Source organism: Corvus kubaryi, unplaced genomic scaffold (genome assembly GCF_017639235.1).
Source record: "Corvus kubaryi isolate FWS band 111438036 unplaced genomic scaffold, C.kubaryi_AGA036_p1.0 37249, whole genome shotgun sequence".
NCBI lineage: Eukaryota > Metazoa > Chordata > Aves > Passeriformes > Corvidae > Corvus > Corvus kubaryi.
Genome location: NW_024581072.1, coordinates 2,079,468 through 2,102,834, shown reverse-complemented (window position 1 = coordinate 2,102,834; position 23,367 = coordinate 2,079,468). Strand labels below are relative to the sequence as shown.

Below are 23,367 nucleotides of genomic sequence, written 5' to 3'. Positions count from 1 at the left end.
GCGGAGCGGCGCGGGCCGGGCGGCGGGGCCGGGCCGGGCCCGGCGGGGCGGGGCGGCGGCCTGGGAGGGGAGGGCAGGGGCGGTGGGGGCGGGGGTGGGCGCGATGGAGGGGAGGGGAGCAGAGTGCACCACGTGCTCCTCGAAAAGATTTAAAAAAAAAAAAAAAAAAGAATTATTTCAGGATTAGCAAAGCAGTAGAGTGAAAAGCAGAACGCAGACCGCGTGCCCGCAGCAGTGGCGCTGGGCAGGAGCACGTCGAAAGCCCGCGGAGGCTGGGACATGCCGTACTCTGCTCCTAAATCCCCTCAGTGCGGCTCGCAGTTGCTAGGGGGAAAAAAAAAAAAAAAGAAGAACAAAAAAAGAAACAGCAGAAGCCTTTGCCAGCCCTGGGGCTTTCTCTCTCAGTCCGACTTCAAAAAGCAGAAGAGCGCAGATGTCTTCGGAGTAACCCCATCTGAACACTCGGAACTGATTTTCCACTTTTGTTTTTTTCACAGTTCGCTGGAAGCTCTCTTGCGTCGTGAGGTTTTAGAGCACTCAGCCACATCATTAGAATTTCTCTAACTAGGACCTCTGCGCATTCTTCTTTGAAATAAAAATGAGGTTTCCCTGTCAAAAGCTGTGCTTTGGAAAATACCCCCCAAATCTCATTAGCCCATTAGAGGAGTTAACTGCACAAGTAGCTGGCAGACTGCATAAAGGATGCCAGTTTCTGTAGGTTCAGTATATTTGTGTTTTGTTCAGCAGCAGCTGAAAACTTCTTTGGTTTTAACCCATCAAAATTGTGGATAGGCTTTCTGGAACAATCTCCGAGGACCAGGAGTCACTGAACACACTGTATGTTTATTTCATCCTGAGCATGGGTAAAAACAGCTGTGTGTTAGGTAGGAAAGGTTGTTTTCTAATGCTGTGCTCTTCTGAAAGGCTTCGGACAGTGCTGGCGGTAGAAACGCGTCCCATGAAGTCACTGACATAAGTGTACCACACCCAGACAAAGCAGCACCTCTGTGGCTGAGGGGACAGTGTAGCCCTGCCTTATTCCCCACTGGCCTCACAGCTCAGTGCCAGAGCCACGCTCCCTGCCAGCCGTGGGCAATCTCAGCCTTTCTACAGCCCCATGGCAAAAAACAAATCCATTTCTGGCAGGATAAAAGTAAGTCCAGGCATAATGTGTGAAGCACCCTGGCCTGAAGCTTTCCGTGTTTGGCAATAAGACAGGAGTAGCAGCACCATCTCTGGACGCTTCCAACTTGTCTGGGAGCTCATTCAGCAGCACCTCCTCATGCTCTTCCCAGCAGGGCTGTGGCATGCAGAGTCCACACTGCTTCTCCTAACCTGAACCTACTCTTTCTCACCACTTCCAGCTCCACACTTACCCAAGCAGTAATGCTCCTGCTTTACACCCACATCACCCAGCAGCAGGCTACACCACCTCTGTCATGTGGGTGCCTCAGTGGTGTACACTGTATTTCAGAAGACATTCTGCTCTTTCCCTACAACTTCCCCTCTCCCCATCCTAAGCCTTTCTCCTACTCCCCAGCACCATAGGCTGTCTTTATCCATCCCAGGAGCAGCACAGGATCTGCCCCCTGCCCTGCTCAGCAGCACTCCAATCCAGTTGTTTCTGTCCTCTGGGAACAGGTGGGTGAAAACCTGTCTTTCCATCCTGTGAAAGAGCTGGCACAGGTCCCAAAGAGGTCCCAGTGATGCAGCTCTTCCGTGCCCATCGTCTGTGGCCGGATTGCCAGGCAGGGCTGGATGATGTGCTGAAGGGCTTCACCCCTCTCCCCCAGCCACAGCTGTGATGCCAAACATGTCTCAGCCCCGCCAGGGTTTTGTCCCATCTGTCAGGCACCCTTGAGGCCCCAGGAGCCGGTGTGGGGGCACAGGCTGCAGATTCCCCATCTGTGCCACATCTGAGCTGGCTAATGCAGTGGAAAAAGAAACCACCCAGCGCCTGGGTCTCCAAGGAGTTGATGCACTCTGCCTGCCTCTTCCCTGACAGGCTGAGGTCATGCGACTGCAGGCCAGGGGCAGCTGGGAGCAAAAGTAGGATGGGAGTGGGGGGCTGGTGATGTCCCTTGCAAGGCACATCTCCCTGCCCTGGGCACCTAGGTGGAGGATGCAGCCACTGCACTCCAGTTCGGAGCTTTTTCCCCCTTATTTGTGTTCAGAAAAATTTGACCTTTTCTCTCTCATCCAGGCATCTGGCCTGAGTTACCCAGACATTTAGGCTGCCAGGAATATGCTCTGTGCTGAAAGACTGGGAAAGGAGAGCATTTGCCAGTCTGGGGCAGGGTGATCCTGCTATATGGGCATCTAGCTGTTGGTTAGCTTCACTGCAAGGAAAGTGATGGGGTCCTGACACTGGCACAAACTGGCGTTTCTACACACTGATCATTGTTTTCTGCAGAAGGGTCATATTAAATCCTAAAACATTTCTGTGAATGGGAAATCATGCAAATGTGGTGGGTTTAGTACATTTGTGAAGGAAATCTGTATTTTTAGTCCAAAGGCTTGATATAAGTTTCCAGGTAAAAAAATCTAAAAGTCACCAAAAGCTGACACAAAACCTGGCAGCTTGACAGTAGTTATGAGCTACATATCACAGTTAGAGAGCACTCTTAATCACTTAAGAATTTAGTTTTGAGCGTACAGAATGTGTTTTTACACAACCCAAATAGAAATTAAAAAAATCCAAAAACCCACACAGGCATTCAGCCAGTGTGAAGATGGCAAACAGTCAAGTCCAGCCTGTGCAGTGGCTAAGCTGCCCTGAATTCCCCAGCCATGGGCAGTGATAGGGAGCAGGGAGCCAACACTGGGCAGGTGACATGCTTGTGCATGGGTGCTGGGCTGAGGTTGAGCAGGGCATGGGAAATGGGAGACAGTCTCAGAAGCTGATGGCTGCGGCAGATAGAAGTGTGAAAGCACCACGAGGGACAGCTGGATCTCACTCAGCTTGGGTAAGGGGGATTTGTGTGAGAAGTGGCCAAACTGCAAAGGCAGTTGCTGGGGGTATTTTGGGGAGCGGAGCTTGCAAGGCCAACAGTGCTCTAGTAATGCTAAACTGAGATTGCCCAGGTAACAGTATTGAAAATACCAAGTTTGGGTATGCCCAGTAGCAAAATTGGTACCCAGGGCAAAAAAGTAGTTGTGGTGGACTACTTGTTTGCAAAGAGCCTTGAGCAGAAAACAGGAGATCAATAAACAGGAAAATGGGTAAGACAGGCAGTGTCAAGGACTGCCAAGGTATGCTTGTCAAGCAAGCCCACACTTGACCACCAGAGTGGGAACAGGACAGCAAACCAAACCTGTTTTTCTGACTCTAACAGATGGGTCAAACCTGCTTCTGGTCACAATACAGGCTCATAGGGTGCTTTCTCTCATCAACAGGGCAGCACATAGTTGGATGCATGGATTGAGAATTGCCGTGTCAGTGCCTGCTCCAGCCAGATGGCACCAATCTCTTCCCACCACTTTCTAAGACAACTTAATTGTCTGGTTTAAAAATTCACAGCTGAAAATATCCTACCTCAAAATCAGTGCTCTGCAAAGAGTAACCAATGAATAAATTCTGTAATTTTTTGCCCATAAAGTTCTTGTCTTGCTCATTATGCTCCTCTCACAGGGAAGTAGTACAGGAAACTCACTTCCAAATAATCTTTCCTTATTCAAAAGGCAGAAAACCACAAGTAAACAATCATTCAGGTACTCACAGAAAATTTCTCAGGACATTGCATTTCAATTCAAAGAGACTGTCTTTTGTCTTGAGGGAGAAGAAGGCTAGCGATATAAAAAAATAATAATATAATTTAAAAAACCTAACCAGAAACACCACTATCTACAGATGGAAAGACTGAGTTAATCATTTATTGGATTTTCCTGTGTGTGTCTGGGTTTTCTGGACACAGCTGGGAAAACATTTTTTTTTTCTTGTTTTACTCAGAAAAACATAGTCACCATCACAACCATTTTTTTCTGAATTAAGGGTGGAAAAGAAGCTGCAACAGCACAAGGGGAACAACAAACTTGGAGGTGAGGCGCAGACTAATAAAAACTGGGCATGTATAAAGATGGTAACCTTCCTATTATTTCTTAAAAACAGTCAGGTATAAATCCTTGTACTGAGTCTCAGGGTGACAGCCACAGCATGGAATTGGCCAGTGAGCACACTGGCTAGTTAGCCAGCTTCACTGCGAGAAGGCGCATGCTGCAAGCCACGCCAGTATCACCATTCTTCACTTGGCTTTTTCCTCACAGGTTTTCAAGTTTGTTTGGCCTTATACCCAGAGCTCTGGGAAACTTCCCTCTTATGGATTAACTAACTCTTGTCCTGCTCCTTCCCTCATGGACAATTCTCTAGTCTTGCTATGCCCAGGAAAAAATCCTGAGGTATCACTCCCTCCTCCATCTGATATGTTCAATGGGAGGGAAGGAAATGACCAACATTCCCTGTCTGGGGAGCCCTGTAACTGGCCAGAATAGACCATTTGATGGGAAATCGCAAACATTTGTTATTCCATCCATCGGAGTATGGGGATCTCCAATTTTATATTTATTTCTAAAACGAGGGACTTCACAGCACCTCCCCTGCTGAGTCTTTAGAAATCTCCTTATTAGCCCAGGTCAAACACAGAAGAACACAGAAAATCCTGCTGAATATCCCTGCTTTGGAAGGTTCTTGGTTACCTCATGGTCTCGGCTGTCACCTCCTCTCTTATTCTTAACCCTTGCTTTTCCCCATGTCTTGCAATACTGTCTCTTTGGCCTTCTCTTTAGAAAGGGCTGCAGGGTCCTGAAATCAGCCCATCTGTAGTGGGTGCAACCTTCTGAGTAGGCTGCCATCCCCTCCCCAACAACCAACCACAGCTCCTGCATGTTCCTGTGGAACTGATGAGCCCACAGTAGAGACAGGTCATTAAATCTCTTCCTTGCCAATTCCCTCCAAAAGTGGCAGCCCAATGCAGCAATCATGGTGTAACCTAGGGACCCTACTAAAAGTTTGCCAGAGTGAAGACCATGAGGAAGGGTCCCAGCCAGACTGATGTTGGCCATGTTCTTCCCAAGCATCTCCAAAAGTGACAGAGAAATAGTCAGCTGTTCCTGGGCTACCAAGTCCTGCTCCTGCTGCTTCCCAGCACTAAGGGTACAACCTGGCCTTCTCTCTGGATGGGGGAAAGCCCTCCATCCTGCTCATGACAGGCAAGCAGGAGGCCAGGTCTAGGAGTTCAGGATATTCCAGCAAGGGGAATGCCAGCAGTGGAGGCAGGGAAAAGGAAATTTCAGCCAGTTCCCAGGAGCTCAGTGTTGTTTCTCTGTCTGGATCTGTGCCACATTAGATCATTAGATGGAGGTTTCTAGGGATCAAATCTTTCCCTTCCCCCAATTTGCTGCATAAAGGGTAAAGAACAGAATCATGTTTTGGTGTATTTACAATGTCATCCATATGGCAAGAATAGATTTGGCCTTGGGAGAATATGAGGGAAGGGTTCTTTCACTGTGTCACAGTTTAAGCCCAGATGGAAATTAAGCACCATGCAGCTGCTCATTCAACCTCCTCCCCTCTCCTCCCTCACCCCAGTGGAATGGGAAGGAGAACCAAAGTAAAACTTGTATGTTGAGATAAGAACAGTTTAATAGTGAAAATAAAGTAAAATAAAATAATAATGGTAAATAATAACAATGATAATTAAAAAAAAAAAAAAGCAAGCCATGCACAGTGCAATTGCTCACCACCCACTGACTGAGCCAGACCTCCCCTTCCTGAAACCAGATCCTCCGCCCTTCCAGGTAACTCCCCCCAGTTCATATACCGGGCATGACGTTCGGTGGTGCGGAACATCCCTTTGGCCAGTTTGGGTCACCTGTCCCGGCCATGCTCCCTCCCAGTTTCCTTTGCACACCTCCTCCCTGGCAGAGCATGAGACAAGGGAAAAATAGTATTTGACTTGGGATAAACATGACTTAGCAAAAACCAAAACATCCGTGTGTTATCAACACCATTCTCACTCTGAATCAAAAAAACAGGTCTCTAACAGCTACTGAGAAGATTAACTCTGCCCTAGCTTAACCGCCTTGTACTACAGAGCATGCATCACACCAGAATCATCAGCTCCACAAGTCAGTCTGGCATGCACATCTCCTCAGATCTTTCCCAGTGGATACAGTGCCTAGCAGAAAAGCAAGGGGATAATGTAAGGAAAGAGAGACCTTTCTTTCTCAGGTTGAAGGAGCCAACCATATGCTCATCTGTTGCATCAGATTATCAAAGGCCATCTCAAAATAAGTGAAAAACCTGTGCCTAAGCATGGCTACTCTTAGGAGTCTTCCACTCAGAGCCCCATCTGCCCTAGACTCACTGATTCCTTCTACCGTCCCTACTTTGTGCCTGCATTTGATAACCAGATGGATTCATTAGCAAAGTAGTCCATCTAGACTATCAGCCACAAGAGAAAAGAATGTTTTGCATAAATATCAGCAGTGATGTTCAAAAGTGCACTCAAACACAAGGTGAGGAGATAGTGTATTTGAGCAGAAGAGGAATGCTCCAGGTGGTCTTTTACCCTCCTGAACAATATGTGTGATTCTACAGAGCATTATTCTTTCTACAGAAACCTTAGCTGGTCTCACAGAAATCTTTCTGGTCTTGACCTCCAAAAGGAGATGCCAAATACTGTAACTGTATGGTATGCTATCATCAAGGGAAGCATACATTTCAAGCCAAGATATGGTGGCTTTGTGGTTTTGGCTTCCTTAGACCCTCACATACTCCTGTTGAGTCTCCTCTATAGTTTTGCCTTTTTCATTAGGGTCTTCTTTATCCTGCTACAGATGGTTCAGAGGACTGAGACTGCACATCAGATACAAAGTCAGTGAGACACGAGGGGAAAAGAACATTTATTCAATGGCCTTTTTTTGGTAGGGTAGATAGCAGCTTTTTATAGGACTATCAGCACCTGGAAAACCCGAGTCAGAGAAGGACTGTTGCAGCTACAGTTGGGGGTTGCACTGACATGCAACAAGCAGGCTTCAGAGCTGGGCGAACATCAGGCACATCACCCCACTCTCCTCCCCAAAATGAGATAATTATGGCCTGTAACTTTGGCATGTTCATACAGCAGCCTCTGGCTGAAATGCTGCAGTCAAAAACAGAAACAACATTGCTCTGAAGAAGAGTACTAGCAGGATTGCTTCCTCTGCTTAAACAAATCTGCAATGGGTGTCAACAGCAGAGAGCTGGAAATGGATGGGCACATCCACATCCCTCCCCAGCTCTGCCCAGGCAGTGAGCACCCATCAGTCGCAAACAACAGGTGGAAAGTTAAATGGGGACAAGCCCATTTCACTGGGACAGAGTGAGCCTAGCCAGTGTGAACAGATCATTACTGCCTTTGGTCAGAACTGGTAGGTCTCAGCTGGCAGGTCTCTCAGCAGATTTTCTAAACAGAGGAAAACACCATTCCTTCCCACAGAGAACAGGAGCCAGAACTGAAAAAGACACAAGACAGAAGTATAGTGTGTCCAGCCAGAGTGTGACACCAGAGACAGCCACTCTTCTGGTGCAGCACCATGGTAACAGCCATGGTCTGCTATGCAGTGGGCTGTATCACCAAGCATGGGGAATATGGTGTTTTCTTCTTCTGTGGCTGGTTTCTTGGGGCAGCTTGCCACACAAGGCTGCTGCACAGCCTACTGGGCTAATATCAGGCTGGAAGTGTCACATGAAGGGATGGAAAGACTTAAGAGAGCAACAGCCCCAAGGTACCTGGGAGGACAGAGCAAGAAGGGAAGCTTTGCATCAAGAGGCAGGGAGCATATGCCTGGCATCACACACTGAAGATGTGGATAGAAAACTGGCTACCAGGGGAAGACTCCCGTCCTCTCTTCTCATGTAAATCTACAATTTCTTGCTCTTTTCCAAAGTCAGACACCAGACCTCCTTTCAAACTTTTCACCTCTCTTTCTTCCCTCCCCAAAAATCAACATCAGCATGCATCTTCTAAATGTCCACTGTCTCCCATACCACCTAATTTCCTCACAACCAAATTCTATCTCTTACTCCTCACAGCCCTGGCTTCCCACAGCACCTAAACCCATATCCCTGCACTGGAGCTTTCAGTCCCCCTGCTCTCTGCTCTGTGGCACTGCTGCCCTATCGGCAAAGAGTCCCAGCCTCACTGCCATACATCCCAACACTCACGCTCCCTATCTCCTTAGCAATCATTTATCTTATTAATATTGTTCTTTTCCCAGCTAATTGTTAATTACCACCCTGCCCATGACCTGGAGCCGATACTTCATCAATGAGATGGGGGCACAAACTTGACATTTCGTATTACTTGAAGCAACAGGAAAGATGTAGGAAGTTCCTACCTGCCCCACTCTCATTCCTTCCTACCGTTTGGCCAAATGCCACATTTAACCAGGCTCACCCTTTGCAGACAGAATGCTCTAGCCAAGTAGCATAATTTTGCATTCGAATTTTTTTTCCGCTTTTTTCCCCTCAAATTAATTGCTGTTACCACCTTTGCTCCCCCTACTCTTTGCCTCAGCCTTACTCTTCCATCAGCAACTGGGTAAAGCAGCTCTCACCTGCTCCTGTGCTACAGCCCTCAGCATTAGTTTTCACCATTTGCATACACCTTCCTCTGCACCCTAGATGCCTGTTCTAAAAGCCAGAGTGGCTTTTATCCGAAAAGAGATTGTCAGCTATCTCTTCTTTCCCCTTATTTCCAGAAAATTCTCACCAGGAATGCTGAAGTCATGAAATGGACAATGCAATGCTCTAGAACGGAGAATCAATTTCCTCCAAAGCAGGTTTTACCTGAACAACCAAGGGTGTTGGTGGGCCTTGCCTGTCATTTTTCACTCACCATCACTATGTGGATCCAGCGCCTACAGGTGGAACAGATGTGCTGCTCCTGATTTCCTCAAATCCAAAAATCCTTATTTGTTTTGTTTCCAAAAACCTGATTTTTTTAATCCACTGCCATATTGACTTCTTAGAATTCCATCAAGCCAGCTTTACAACTCCCTAATTATCTCAAGTTCAAATCCAACTCAAAAATCAGCCCAAGGAAAAAAACCTGCTCAATTCCACAAGTATGCAGTCCAATCCTTCACAATTCTTTTCCATTTATATATATTTTAATTAGAATGCTATATTTTTGATAGCTGGTGCAGAAGCAACATGCTGTTTTCTTCCCTTTCCTTGATGTCAGAAATATTCTCTTCTGGCTTGAAGAACTTTCTGGATTCCTGTTTTCTGAGAGAAGCAGAAGATGAAGAAGTATGTATGGTGATGAAGTGATAACTGAGACAGTTGTGGGAGATACAAGCTTTGTTCAAAGCCTGCTGGAAATGATGGAAAGCTATCACTGCCTGCCTCGGCCTTTGGAGTCTCTCTTGGTTCTTCCCAAACTTCAGATTTTCAATGGCTGTCTTAAAAGTAAATTTTTAGTCTGATTCTGATCCTACTGAGCACATTCAGCCTTCACTGCCTTAAGTACTAGTGGCAAACAGTCATCTGTGCTCAGGATAAAGCTAGTGTTTTCAAGGGCAGGACAAGCAATTCCTAATTATAGTTTTTCATACTGGTAGACTTGTCTAAAGTCCAGGGTGCACGCTCATGAATTAATCCTCCTACACCACTTGTCAAAAATGCAAGCCCTAGCAATCTGACTTCTCAGATGAAACAACCAAGGCAGAGAAGTTAAATGACCTGATCAAATCACAGATGCAAGTGAGTGTTACACTCAATACGAAAAGGCTGCTCTTTGCATGGCAATAAACCAAATGTCTCTCGGCCGCCTCTCAGTCTCTACTAGACATACGGTTCAGTCCCACTGCAGGTAGTCATATACATGAAATTAGACAGACACACCACTACTTTATAAATCCAGGACCCAAAGATGTCAGATTCACATTCATCTTTTTAGCTGGTCAAGAACTCTGTTGAATGCATCTACTACATTTGAAGTGGCCACAAAATAGCCAGCCAGCCTAGCTGCCTCAGGAGTGAGCTGTGTGGAATGAGACATCAAGGAAGGCCTGAATTTCCGCAGGTTGCCTGGGCTTGTTGGAACTGGATGGAAAAAGAAGAGAATGGTATTCCTGAGGCACTCAGGTTTGTCCCTCCATCCCCCTGCTGGAATGGGGAAAGTCTTTCAATCAATGAGCTCAGATTAATAAACCTGACTCACACCTTGGATTTGAGTTTGAAAGGATTTTCTCAATTGGATGGAAGATTGTTGTGTCTCTTTGCAAGTGAGTATTTGTAAATGTGTTAGTGGCCCTCTTGATACCACGAGAAGATCACTGTTTTCTGTAGGTAAAATATAAAGGCTCAGCTTTTCCAAAGAACTCATCCGGCAGTTCTTTAGACACACCTATGAAAGGCAAACAGATTTGCACTGGATGTTAGCAAAAGCAGAGTACAATGGAAAATCCTTCTACTTCCCATTATGGGAATGTGATTATTGCTAAAGTAACTTGCTTAAGTAATGGCTTTGATCTCTAAAGAAAACAAATACTGCAGGCTTTTGATGACACACAACTACCAAATCATCTGGTGGCATGACAGGAATCCTTTTTGCATTTCCTGCATTCTCCCTGCATTTCCTGCAGGGAATGCATTTTTTAATGGAACATGTATATCACAAAGGTAATGTTTGTATTGAGGCTATGGACCTCAAGCCATACAGCTGCACTTGATGCAGCCTGAGGATTTGCAAATACCTTACCAAGGGTCTCTTCTGGATATGAAATATTCAAATACATGGAAAGACTCATTATGCTATGTGCACTGAGGTAACCTGGCAAAAAGAAATTGTCAAAGGTCTTTTATACTCTTCAGGAAGCCGTGTTTGAAATTAATAAAGCCAGAAGATCTCTGGGATCCAAGGAATACTTAACAAGACTTCGCAAGAGTTAGACTCCAGCATTTTAATCCGGCTAAAGTGTGTGGCTGGAGATCTAGCAGAGGAAGGTAGTGGAAGTGAACAGAGGGACACAATCCGTCTCAACAGCCATTAAAATCATGGGTTTTCCTACAGATCAGAGCCCATAGAAGATCTGGCAGATTATAGTATTCACACCACACAACTCTGCCTACAACTAATGGGTCTCAAGCCCCCAAGATCTTCTCTAAGACAAGACAAATCACTAGTCAAAAACTCCCTTTAGGTACTGGAATAATCCTTAGGATATGGCACTATGTATTTCAAATCAGATTGCAGTGATAGACTGGACAACTATGGGGAAAACTCATATGGACTGGAGGATGAAAGCCACCCTGAAAATGAACACAGTGGAATGCTTTCAAAGACTAGAGCATATTGCAGTAAATGAGGTACAGTACAGACCACCCAAAACTGTTAATGTAAGTACTGTGTACCCCATGAGAAATCAAAATGTGGAGAACGCTTACTAGCAAAGTAGTAAGACCAAAGTGAACCAAAAAGTTCACAGTTCAATCTAAGCAATATTTTTTTAGAAGTCGATGTTCGACTTCTAACATGTCAATGAATCATGTGGCAAGGAAGCTAATAAAGGTGCCCTGGAAGGAAATACTTTGTACTGAGGTTCTGTGGTTCCCCTCTTGTCATATCCTGAGACCCATTGCCTTAGCTCCTCTCTCTAGTCCCAAAAGAAGGCAACATCACAGATGGGACCAGTCCCAGTCTTTCTGTACTCAGTCCTGCCCTTCAGCCACAAGGGTGTCTTCATCTCCTTTACCCACAGTCTGCTGAAGCTGTACTGAGAGCAGTGCAGAACACTGAATCACAATCACATCAGCCTGGACAGGGAATTTATATTCATCAAAGATATAAATACAAATACTATAAATATTAAAACATAAACATATTTCTATTGTGTGACCCAAGGAGTCTGTTGGATTTGTCACCCATGGTTTTTAGGTGCAGGCTTTCTCTTGAGTGCCTAACTTGACCAACACACAAGCAGCAACAATTTGATTAAACAGTTCTTATTTTAGCTGAGTTTTCTAAGAAAACAAAAGCTTATGGGGTTATGGTACCTGTTATCTGTTTGTTCATCTGTCTGCTTCCCATAGCATCTTTTGAACTGGTTAGCTAATTTCAAACAAATGTAGGACAGAGGTCTCAGGGAAAATTAATTTAATGGAACTTTATTTATGCTCGTTCCAAGACAAATATAGGGAGAAGTACATCTCTTTGGGCAGCACTCAGCATTGGCCAGTAATTCACTCATCTAGGCACTTTTTTTCCCTGCCAAAGGTATCTACCAGGACACAAATGGCAGATGGGAAATACTAACAGTAGTGCATGATATATGCCCAAAAGAGTGAATCCGCAGGAAGAGAGACTTCACAAAATGTTGTACTCATTGTTACCATTGGCAGAAGCTCCCTGTGATACTTGTGCCCTGCCAGCAGGCAAACAAGGCCATAGTTTGGTGATTCAACACTAACAACACAATTTGTCCCTTTCAAATCCTGCCTGCTCTAACTAGAGGATTCCTTCATTCTCTTTGCTAGCAGAGGGAAGAGCTCCTGGTTACCAAAGGGCAGCTCTTTGGTGAACACCTGAGTTGCTGCCCCAACATCACAGACAGGGAAGGAATAATGAAAAGATCAGCAGAGCCGAGTTATGGCACAGCATTCACCATTGTTCATCCTTCCCCAAGTGTGCAACGATCCCAGAAAGAAATTCTGCATGGCATACAGGGGGCAGAGCTGCATTGCAATGTTTAATCTTAAGGCATCTTTGATTGATTTGGTAGTCACTCAAGATGTAGAAGGCTCAGTGAAAAAGGACTACTGCTCTTGGCAGTAGTTGCCTGTTATCAAACCACTGTAAAAATCTTTAGGTATAAATACAAGTTACTTTCTCACAGACATTCATGTTATCTTAGACAAGATGTATGGGGGGAACCTAGAAAGTCAAGTAGTTGAAAAATGTCACAACCTTCTTTAGTCAGGAAAGAAAAGGCTACAAGACAGTAAGCATTACAGAATATGAGGGTGATTAGCAGGGGTGGTAATACATGTGTAAATTACTCAGCATTTGGTCAAAGTGGTGACCAAGGTTTTACAAAATGGTATTTTTCCCCCCGAAATGTCAAATAATGCCTCAGAGTAGGGGGCAGAGGTAGGGGGCTAGGTGCAGACTGAGGGGTATCTTAAGATTGTTTTCCCATTGCCCTTGCAAGCTGCATGGGCCTTGTACATCTCATGGAGTGTTACTCTAGTCCATATTTCATAGGCTAAAGATGCTAATCTAGCCCATACCAGCTGTGTGAATTCATGAACACCATATTAACCATCCCTATTATTTTTCGGCCTGAATATCCTTCTTTCTCCCATCTCCCAATCTTTTCAAATGTGTCACTATCTTAACAAGTGGAAAACATCTAATCTAAATTTCCCTTCCTGTAATTTCAGCCAGCTGCATTTATCTTATCCAGCAGAGAGAACAGATAATACCTTTCTCTCCTGAAGCACTCCTGTAATTACATGAACAAGGATCGTATGACCCCCAAGTTACCTCTTCTTTAAATTAAAACAACCCTGGCTTTTGTTCAGCATTCCTTGTAAGCCCTGCTGCCTGTGTAACTTGTTTATATGGAGACAGGCCTAGCAGCCAGATAAAGCATAAATGCAACAGTCTACCTTCTCATTAGACCTGAGCAGTGATTACTGAAGCTACCTGTCACCAAGTGTGAAAAAAATGTTCTGGGCTTGTAGACTATAAATTTTTTGGGACATGGAGCTAGAAATACCCAGATTCAAACTCAGGTTCTGCTGCTGCCAGTCTGTCTGACCCTGGGCAAATTGAATCCCAGTTCACAACTCCTTCACTTGACAGACAGGTCTAGAAATAACAACTTGCTTTACTTAGCAAAGGATGGCCAAAGTAATATAAAGCTGGAGATTGCGCGGATGTTGTAACTTGTGGTGGAAGAGCTCACTATTATGACAGTCTTCCAGGTAGACAGGTGTCCTCTCTTAGAAGTTATTTTAATTTTTTTTTTCTAAAATATTCCAGGTGTTTTTAAAAATCAAAGTTCTTCTAGAGGACTTCATCAAACTGTTAGGATATCAGTAGCTTCCAAGTAAACCTGGGGAAGTTCAGGACTTCAGAATACCAGGAACCCCCATGGTAAGTATTGATATTTGAAGCTCTCCAAGTGAATGATTAAACCAATTTGCCTAACATTGCTGTGACCCATGTGTTTCCCAATGTCAAGTCATCCAAGCCTACTAGGAGGATTCTCTCTACAGTAGGTGTATTCCTTCCTACAAGTTCCTCCTTCCTACCAGTTGATTACAAGTAACAGAATCCTTTCCAGTGTAGGCTGTTGGATTTTTATTTCACTGTAGGAGAGATCTACATGGAATCACTAAAAACACTTACTGGTGAGACTTTTTCTCCAGACTGGAACTTCCCATAAAATCATCTTCCCTTAGTAGTGCTAGCTGAGAGACTCTGTATCAAAGCTTCATACACGTTTCCTAACTTACAACAAGAAGGATTTTATTTGTTCTGGGTTTAATACACTAAATTCTGAGAGATGTCTCTGCAGGAGCACCATTTCAGAGCATTCACAGAGAGCACCATTTCAGAGCATTTTCTGAAACAGTGCGGGCATATTAAAGGACACCAATGTGGTTTAACTCTTTATTGAAAGAATGTGTCCCACATGGGTAGATGTAAGCAAGCAAAAAGAAGTCTGTATTTTTTTGTGAAAGGGAGTGGGCACTGATGTAAGTTAACAATGCCCAGGTGAGCCAAGCCCACTTGCAAACTTTCTTCACATTGCACATCCACTTATTGCACTACAGCCACTCCTGTGTGATAGCAGGAGTGCTGAGGTGTAATCTCACAGCTCCTCTGCCTAATACACTCTAGGGATTGCTTTGAGGAGCATGGTGGCAGAACTTGTCTGTTCTGCTCCCAGTCTCCATCCTCTTAGCCCATTGATTTATTTAACTGAGCTATACCCAGCTCAACATGTTTAAACCTGTGTTAACCATAGCTCACTCACAGGTAGATGAAGTAGTTCAGCCTTCAGCTCTGCCCATTGCATAAGGATCCAGATCAGAAGGACAGGGCTGGCACCATGCTGGATAGATGCTGAGGTAGCTGACAAGTACTGCTGCAAATTTGCCCTGTGTGATTGGCACCAACCTGGAGCTCATTACCCTAACGATCAGCCTCCTGAATTTTGGCAGGAGACATTGTATAACCGGGAACCTCTCATCTTGTAATACCAAGAAAAGCAAGTTTTTTAAGGCTTGAGGGAAGAGCAACCAAGGCAGAAACAGACTCCTATTATCAGTGCTCATTTCAATGCAACTTCAGGCAAAGGAAGCCTTGAAAGAGGTTATTTACAGAGAGTGGAAGAAGGATTAACTTTTCCAGGCAAGGGGGACAAGGCTGTTTTTCTACAAGATAGGTATATTTACTTAAGCAATGTATCAATAATTAGAAGAGGTGAGCTTCTGCAGTTATTAAGCCTTGCTTAGAAATCTCACTTGTTATTTTTGGCTTTTCATTTTTGAAAAATCTTCTCGGACTTTAGCCCAAACTCAGGAGCTGAATTAGGGCAGAGTAGCTTGCTCACAACAAAAGAGTAACATGGCTTGCTGCCTCTAACCCTAAGGAGGCCAACTACAGCCATCAGGGAGTTCCTTTCATTAACACAGGCATTGGGACAGTATCATAAGTATTATTACTGGTATTACAGCAGGTCACAGATAAAGAGACAAAGAACAAAATACCTAGAAAGTAGATGCTTACTGTGTGGCAGCATTGGTGGATCTCCACCCAGGTGAATGAGTCCCTGCAGTAAATCAGCAGTGCTGTCTTTAGGCTTGGGGCAGTGCAAGGGTCAGTCACACGCCCGCACACACTTGTCATGCCTGTAGAGGACTGTGTCTTTTCTCCACCTATGGGCTGGGCCTGGCATGACACTGCAAGTTAAGAAAGGGCTTTCTCCAGTCAGCTGCCTTACACTGGACTCTCTCTTCCTTTATAAAAATCTGATGCAATGGGTATTTTTGCTTGTCTCCTCTATCACATAAGGCCTCAGAAAGATTAGGAGGTTAGGGGGCACAATATTGTTCCTCAGCTGAAACCACGCAGGATTTCTCCAGGCTAGATATGGCCAGGCCTCTGTGTAGAAGACAGAAAACACAGGCCCAAGGAATGCCCTAAAATAATGATCTCTGCTACCTGGCTTTACCTGCTTTCATACAAGAGATGTTAGAGCCTGGTATAAAGCAATATTTATCTCCCATCTTACACTCACTTCTCTTCAAGAAAACATGGTTTCAGAATGATGTCCAGGTGTAGGAAAGACAAACTACTTGTTGGTATAACTGCCTTGTTAAGGTTTAAGGCTTGACATGCTTCAGTGATCTCAGAGCTAGTGGGAGGTTGACAAAGCTTGGGGAGAAGGATGTACTGCTGATAGTGGACAAAAACAAAGCAGAATTTATGTGCCACAAGGACTTTTGGCAGAACTCCTAAGATAAGGAAGAAACTAGTAAAGCAAACACAGCAACTGTGCTGAGCCCAGCTCCAGCTGGGTAAAACTTAATTCTGGCAGAGGGAGACTGGGATCACTGACTCACAGCCCACCAACTAAAGAAACCCACCAACTCAAAAGAAGAGAAAAATCTGCACATGTGGACTAATTATTATGACAAATGAGATAATAATTTAACCAGTAGACGGTATAATGCTAATTAATAAGGCAACTGTGTAACTTGTAGCCAATGAACCGTGATTTCTTTGTTTGCTAAAATGTATACATGGTGTAAAATTTTGATGACTGGGGAGCCAGCCTTTTGTGGGTTACCACCTAGCTCATACTTTGCACAAACTAGAATAAAGAAACAGAAATACCTTGTCTCAGTGTGTAAATCGGTGCTGCATTCAAGATAAGAAGAATACAAGTGCAACTTGACTAAATCCTAGAGAAAAATCTCACTCTCCACTTCCAGAAGAGAGCCTGTCATACACAAGAAGGAGCCGCAAATAAGCCTGTAGAGAGTTTTAACTAAGGAGAGAGGATCTGGGTGATTTATCAGCATCCTTTAAGGCCTCAATTTTATTAGAGAAAATGTTAATTGAGCTAGTTAGTACCTGTGAAGTAAAAAGTCAACCCAGCTAGGTCTTCCTTGTGTAAGCCTCCATCTCATGTTGAATCCTTTTAGTGCTCTTTGTAGTAAAGACCTTCTAGTTCTCAGCTGCATTGTGCTTTAAATATCTACAGCGTCAGAAGCTACCTTATGTCACCCCATCTGTGAAGACATGCAAACAGAGCATTCATTTTTTTCCCAATTAACTAAAAATGGATTTACTAAAAGGAATATTTCACTCTCAACTTTTAAAAATATAATCTGCAAAGCCCAAGTAGATATTCTGAGAGAAACGACTGCAATTAGAGTGGTCAAGTAATAGGCATAAACAATTAATAGTTTTAAAATATTGTAATATTTTTGGCCTGTTGACAGGGAAGAGCTTTTTTAATATATATAATTCAGAAGTTTTGAATAAAACTATTTGTACAAAAACAAATGGAGGATTTCAGTGTGCATGTTGTCTTTAATATGTCCTTCTTCTGGAATCATTAAACTTTTACAGATTTCCCAGGAAATAAAAAGAAAGGAAAAATCCATTAATGAAGTGTGTAAGAAACAGACCTTCTAAAAAAAGAACCGGGAACATATGTGAATGTTTTCTTTTGAGCTTAATTCTAATGGACATAGTGGCCTGCTACGAGGTTTGTGCTTGTAGTGGTTTGGTCCAAAATACTCATTACTGTTTATCTGCTGTGAGATAAGAATTAGGAGAAATGCAAAGCAGGCACCAAACTTGAAAGAATATAAAGAAGTTTATTAACAGACCTAAAAGAGGGAAAAAAAAATTATACCACCTTCAGAACTCTCCTCCTCCCCCCACCTTCCTCCCTTCTCCCACTGACAATGTAAAAAGACAACTCTTAAGATGTTCAGTCTGTTTACCACTTCCATAATAACCTTGTTCAGTCCATTTAGAAAGAGAAGTCTCTTCTTGCTCATGCTATGAATGAAAACAGTATCACGAGACAGCTGCCCACTTCCAAATATTGTTCAGTCCATTTAGGAAGAGGAGTCTCTCTGCCTGCATGGGAGTCCCTTCCCCCGACTTGCAGCTTTTCCCACAACTGCTTTCGAGGGTCCACTCTTGAAGTTTTTTGGGGTACAATTTTAAGGTTGAGCCGTTCAGAAACAAAAACAGAGGCCCTTCTCCTTCCCTGGGAGCAAAGGGTCTTCATCATCTTCATCTTTAGGACTATCTCTGGGAGCATCTCTAGGAACTGAGGTTTCTCCTTTCCCATTTGGAGCAAAAGTCCTCATCAGGTTCATCTCTAGGGACTGAGGTTTTCTCCTTTCCCGTTTGGAGCAAAAGTCCTCATCACTTCCATCTCTCCCTGTCCAAACTTCTCATGAAATTACAGCTGTGTCAGCATCTGCCTATCTCAGCGCAGGTGCTTTTGCTCACGAGTTGAACACTCCACCCCCCAGATCTTCATGAAATTACAACGGGATACTCTGATATATCATAGCTTCACAACAGAATTTCAGCTTTAAGCATCTCCTCTCTCTCTTCCCTCAGGTTTTCAGCTCCTCACAGCAATAAAAGGGTTAATCTCACCTCGGCCTTGCAGCTTTGCAGCTGGAATGTTGAATTTTTCTTATTGCAGTGGAGAGGGGGGAGAGCCGAGCCGCTCCGGCTGCCCACGGCAAGGCAGCGGGGGGGGTTCCATGGCTGGAACAGGTCCATGGCTCCAGGGTGGCCGTGGCCCGGCCCGGCCTGGCCCAGGCAGGGCCTGGCCGGGCCCGCTGGCCCCCACACGGGGCCCGCAGCCACCTGTGCCAGTGCCGGAAATGAGAGAGAGCTTGGGGGGGAGTTTGTCTATTCTTAAATGTGGATCACAGAGGTGATCACAACTTTAAGTGGCTTAGAGAATTCTCCATATTCAAACTGGCCAGCTGATAGGTTCTATCAATTCCCAGAGGAAACTGTAAGCACCCCTTAGCAAGGACGTCCCTTCCGGGACTATGCTTGCTAACCTATGACAGTGCTACAGCTACTTGAAAGATGAGCAGAGAGCATTTTGATACAGAAGAATTTATCTCCTCCGAGATTTGATATAAGCATTGACACAAAGTGTCATGATGACAAACATCAGACTTAAGTGTTTAAAAAAACACAAACAGTATGAATTCCCTTCCACATAGCCATAAGCGCCTGCTTGCCCTTTTTCTTCCAACTGTGCAGCTCTGGAAGACAGTCTCTCAGCCAGGCCAAGACAGCTGATGGGCTCCATTCTGGTGTGGTCAGGGGATGTGTCAAACCTCAGCACATATTTGGGTGTGGAGTGAATAAATCCAGAGGGAACAACACAGACCCTGCTTCCCAGAGAGAAAAAGTGCTGCATTGTTCTCCTGCTGCCTTCCCCAGCAAAACAAAAACATGGAACCAATTTTCTCTGTGCTCATTCACTAGGGCACCTGCGTATGACTCTCGTTCAACCATGTCCCCAGGTCCTAGGTACAAAGGACACTAACGTGATCTCACCCCTGTTAAACACAAAGATGACATTGATTCTTTTAGGCATTCTAATCAGTTCTACACAATAAATATTTATACACAATACAGATTGTTTTAATGAGATGAGGAATGCATACTGGCTAGAAAAAACAGGGAAGAAAGTACCAAGTTTGCTAAGTTGTTATCCAGATTTTCATATGGAACAGCTGAGAGAATGGAAACTAGAGGATATTTACATGTTCTGGCCTACTGGGAACATACCAAGAGGCTGCATTACATTCAGGAATGTTGCCTTGTGTGCATAGCAGGAAACCACTTGTTGCTTGCTCACACAGCAGCAGATTGAGAGAGAAGAAGGGAAACACTCAGTATGAGAGATTTGTGAAAACCTAATAGCAGAAAGCCTATGTCTAACACACTAAACAAGCCTGTTGCACACCTTTATCAAGCCTACAAGCAGCACAGCACTATGTAATGGAAACCCTACTGCCACTGAAAGAAAATGCGTGGTGGGTTATACCCTCCTGTACTTTTGAAAACCGCCTTTCTGAGAAAGAAAGGCTGAAAGATTTATAGAGAAATAGAAAAATAGAAGGAAATGTCCTTGTTTTATCATTCATGCAATAGGAAACTGGAAGCTGTGATTTGCAAATGGAAACATCCCCCTCGCTAAGGAGCAGGGTATTGTGCTTTCTCCTTTTCCAAAACTCTGAGTTACTTTCTCTGTGTTTAAGCAAACATCACAAAGGAAGTTTAAGCTGCTTTTGAAAGTATTAAACCTTTTGGTACAGATGGTTACCTTTCTTCTATTGCCACCATCTCACATGGAGTATAAAGCAAATAAAAAACCCCTACCCAGACCTTGCCCACATTCAAAAGACACATACAGATGAGATTAAAAGTGTTTCCTGTTCCATGAGAAAATGAGAATGGATGAAAATGTTTCATGCAGGGAGTACAACGTGCACAAATCACCACCTTACATTTTGCCTCCATGGCGCTTTGGCTTCCAATAGAAAGAAAACTTTTTAATAAACCTCTTGTACTTGGGCAGCTCTGCCAGTCACAGTTGCACAAATTGAACATTGCACATGATTCATCAATTCAGTACCAAACAAAAAACTTCCCATCAAAACCCAAATCCTATTTAGTATGAGTCCTTCCACAAGATCAACACTGTCATCCCCAGATGTTCAGTGCCATCTGTGAGCTGTCTATGAAGCACAGCTCCTGTTCACCATTCTGTGTATTGGTAGACAGACTTTCGAGTGGCAGACAGGAGTTGGAGCTACAATCCTCTCTTCACCACTGTCTCTGCCACATCCACATAGAAGTACAGAGATATCCATGGACTTCTAGAAGAATATGAATGAGAAAATACCAGGAAGAATAGCAAACCCAAATTCCAGGCAAAATTGCAGGGCTGAAAGAACAGTCTTCTCAACAAATTTTATCTTAGTCACTTCCTTGACTTACAGTTTTCTCAAATTTACTTGCTGTGTAAAATCATTTGCTGACTCTTGTTTCAGGGAATCATTTCAGGCCTTCACTGAGTTCCAGAGCAGTTTTGTACATTTTAACTCTGCACTGTTTTGAAAAGTTATGCTGAATTATGAAAACCATGTTCACTTTGGTATTCCCTGACTACACAAAAATAAATATAAAATCAAAGCTTCTTCTTGGTTGTTCAGGTAAGCAAAAACAAAACCTGCTTTTTAGGACTACTCACTTCAAATCCTGGCTTGTGTGAACTTTAGTGATGAGAAAGCAAACACAGAGAATGTACAAACAATGAAAATAAAATATTTTTTAAAAATAATATTATTAATATATAATATTATATTCTTAAAAAAGAATATTCCACTATGACATGGTTATGAAGAGCATTACTTCAACAAAACAGTGAGATAAGCAGTGGAGAAGTTTAAATATTTTGGAATTTGCCATCTCATTTCTTGCCTTCAGCTGAAACACAATTTGTTCATAAGTGAAAAAAACCCTCCATGTTAAACCAATTTTAAACTGGCAGCAACTGCGTCAGTAATCACCCTTCATGTCATTCTGTGATTATGTGATTCTCTCGTAGTAACTCTGAGACTGACTTCATGCCATATTGCAAAAAATCTGTAACAAATGCAACCACTTGGAAAAGAACATATATACACATACACAATGTAGACGCTTCATTCTTTCCACAATATTCTTTTAATGTGTTTGTTAGAACAACTTTTTCTATCTTATTTTAATTTAGACAATCTTTCTTCCTGAATTTGTCTTTAACAAAATGAAAATTTGTTTACTGTAGAAAAAGCATGAAAGCTCCATACACATGAATTCATAATTGCTTTTATCACATTTAATTCCAGGCAGTTATTTGGTGTAGAGGAAGGAATGTGCTCCCCTTATTAAGGGGAATCATAAAAGATGCCTTGTAAATTTAGGTAGTCTTCCATAAAGCATCCTTTGCTAGGACCTGATTTGTCTCCCAAGGTAAAATTCTAGATTACACTGATACCAGACGAAATGTTATCTTTATATTCATCTTAGCCAACATTTGACCCTGCGAAGATACAGTCTCAGCCACCACGAGATCCCATCCCTTGGTAACTGTGTGGTTGGAAGAAGTATGCAGTTGGGCCCAGAGCTGTAATAGGGTGAGAGTCCTGGTGCTGTGCACCGCTGGGACCTCTGGTTTCACCCTAAAGAACACCACAGAAGAATGCCATGCAACTTTCTTATGGAGGACAACTGCAGATGAAGGATTTGTATCTGCACAATTTGAATTTTGATCCTGCAAAGTTCAGTTCAGTTGGAACAATCTGAAGTTTGATCCTAGGGTGTGGGTGATTTCACTGAGTGATTTGCCCCAGGGCAGCCTGTGACGAACAGGGTCCCAGGTCTCCTCAAGCAGTTAGGATACTTTTTATTGTATTCAGGTGCATGGGCAGAGACACAGATATCACATTTCAGGCACTGATGCCTAGTAATTTAAACGAGCAATTCTCGGCTGTTGCCCCTGGTCACAGATAAGGTAGAGTTAATTTCTTCTCAGTAGCTATTACAGGGCTGTGTTTTGGATTTGGAATAAGAATGGTGTTGATAACACACGGATGTTTTGGTATTTTGTCAAGTCGTGTTTACCCTAAGTCAAGGACTTTTTTTTTTTTTTCCCCTTGTCTCATGCTCTGCCAGGGAGGCGGTGTGCAAAGGAAACTGGGAGGGAGCATGGCCGGGACAGGTGACCCAAACTGGCCAAAGGGATGTTCCGCACCACCGAACGTCATGCCCGGTATATGAACTGGGGGGAGTTACCTGGAAGGGCGGAGGATCTGGTTTCAGGAAGGGGAGGTCTGGCTCAGTCAGTGGGTGGTGAGCAATTGCACTGTGCATCGCTTGTTGTTGTTGCTGTTATTATAATTATTGTATTTTACTTTATTTTCAATTATTAAACTATTCTTATGTCAGCATACAAGTTTTAATTCGATTCTCCTCCCCATTCCACCGATGTGAGGGGATAAGAAAGGGAGGAGCCACGGGAAGTTGAGCGAGCGGCTGCTTCATAGCTAGCTGAGCTTAAAACCACAACAGCTGTGCCTTCACCCCTCCTCGTCCGCCCCCCCCCGTCCGTCCAGCCGCGGCTCGGCACGCAGGCGGCGGGGCGGGCTGCAGAGGCGGTGCCAGCGGCCGGCCCGCCCGCGGGAGGGAGGGTTCGCCGCCGTACCGCCCCCCGCACCGCCCCCCGCACCGCCCCCCGCACCGCCCCCCGCACCGCCCCCCG

The 23,367-nt window shown here is 44.1% G+C and overlaps 1 long non-coding RNA gene across 1 annotated transcript in view; it reads left to right on the top strand.

The window, feature by feature from the left end:
* LOC121662367 overlaps window positions 1-22,822 on the top strand; it is a 45,348-nt gene extending 22,526 nt beyond the window's left edge. Inside the window, exons 3-4 of the long non-coding RNA XR_006015266.1 lie at window positions 498-14,144; window positions 22,782-22,822. This is a non-coding gene — a long non-coding RNA (uncharacterized LOC121662367). The remainder of the gene's footprint in view (window positions 1-497; window positions 14,145-22,781) is intronic.
* The last annotated feature ends 545 nt before the right edge of the window (window positions 22,823-23,367 follow it).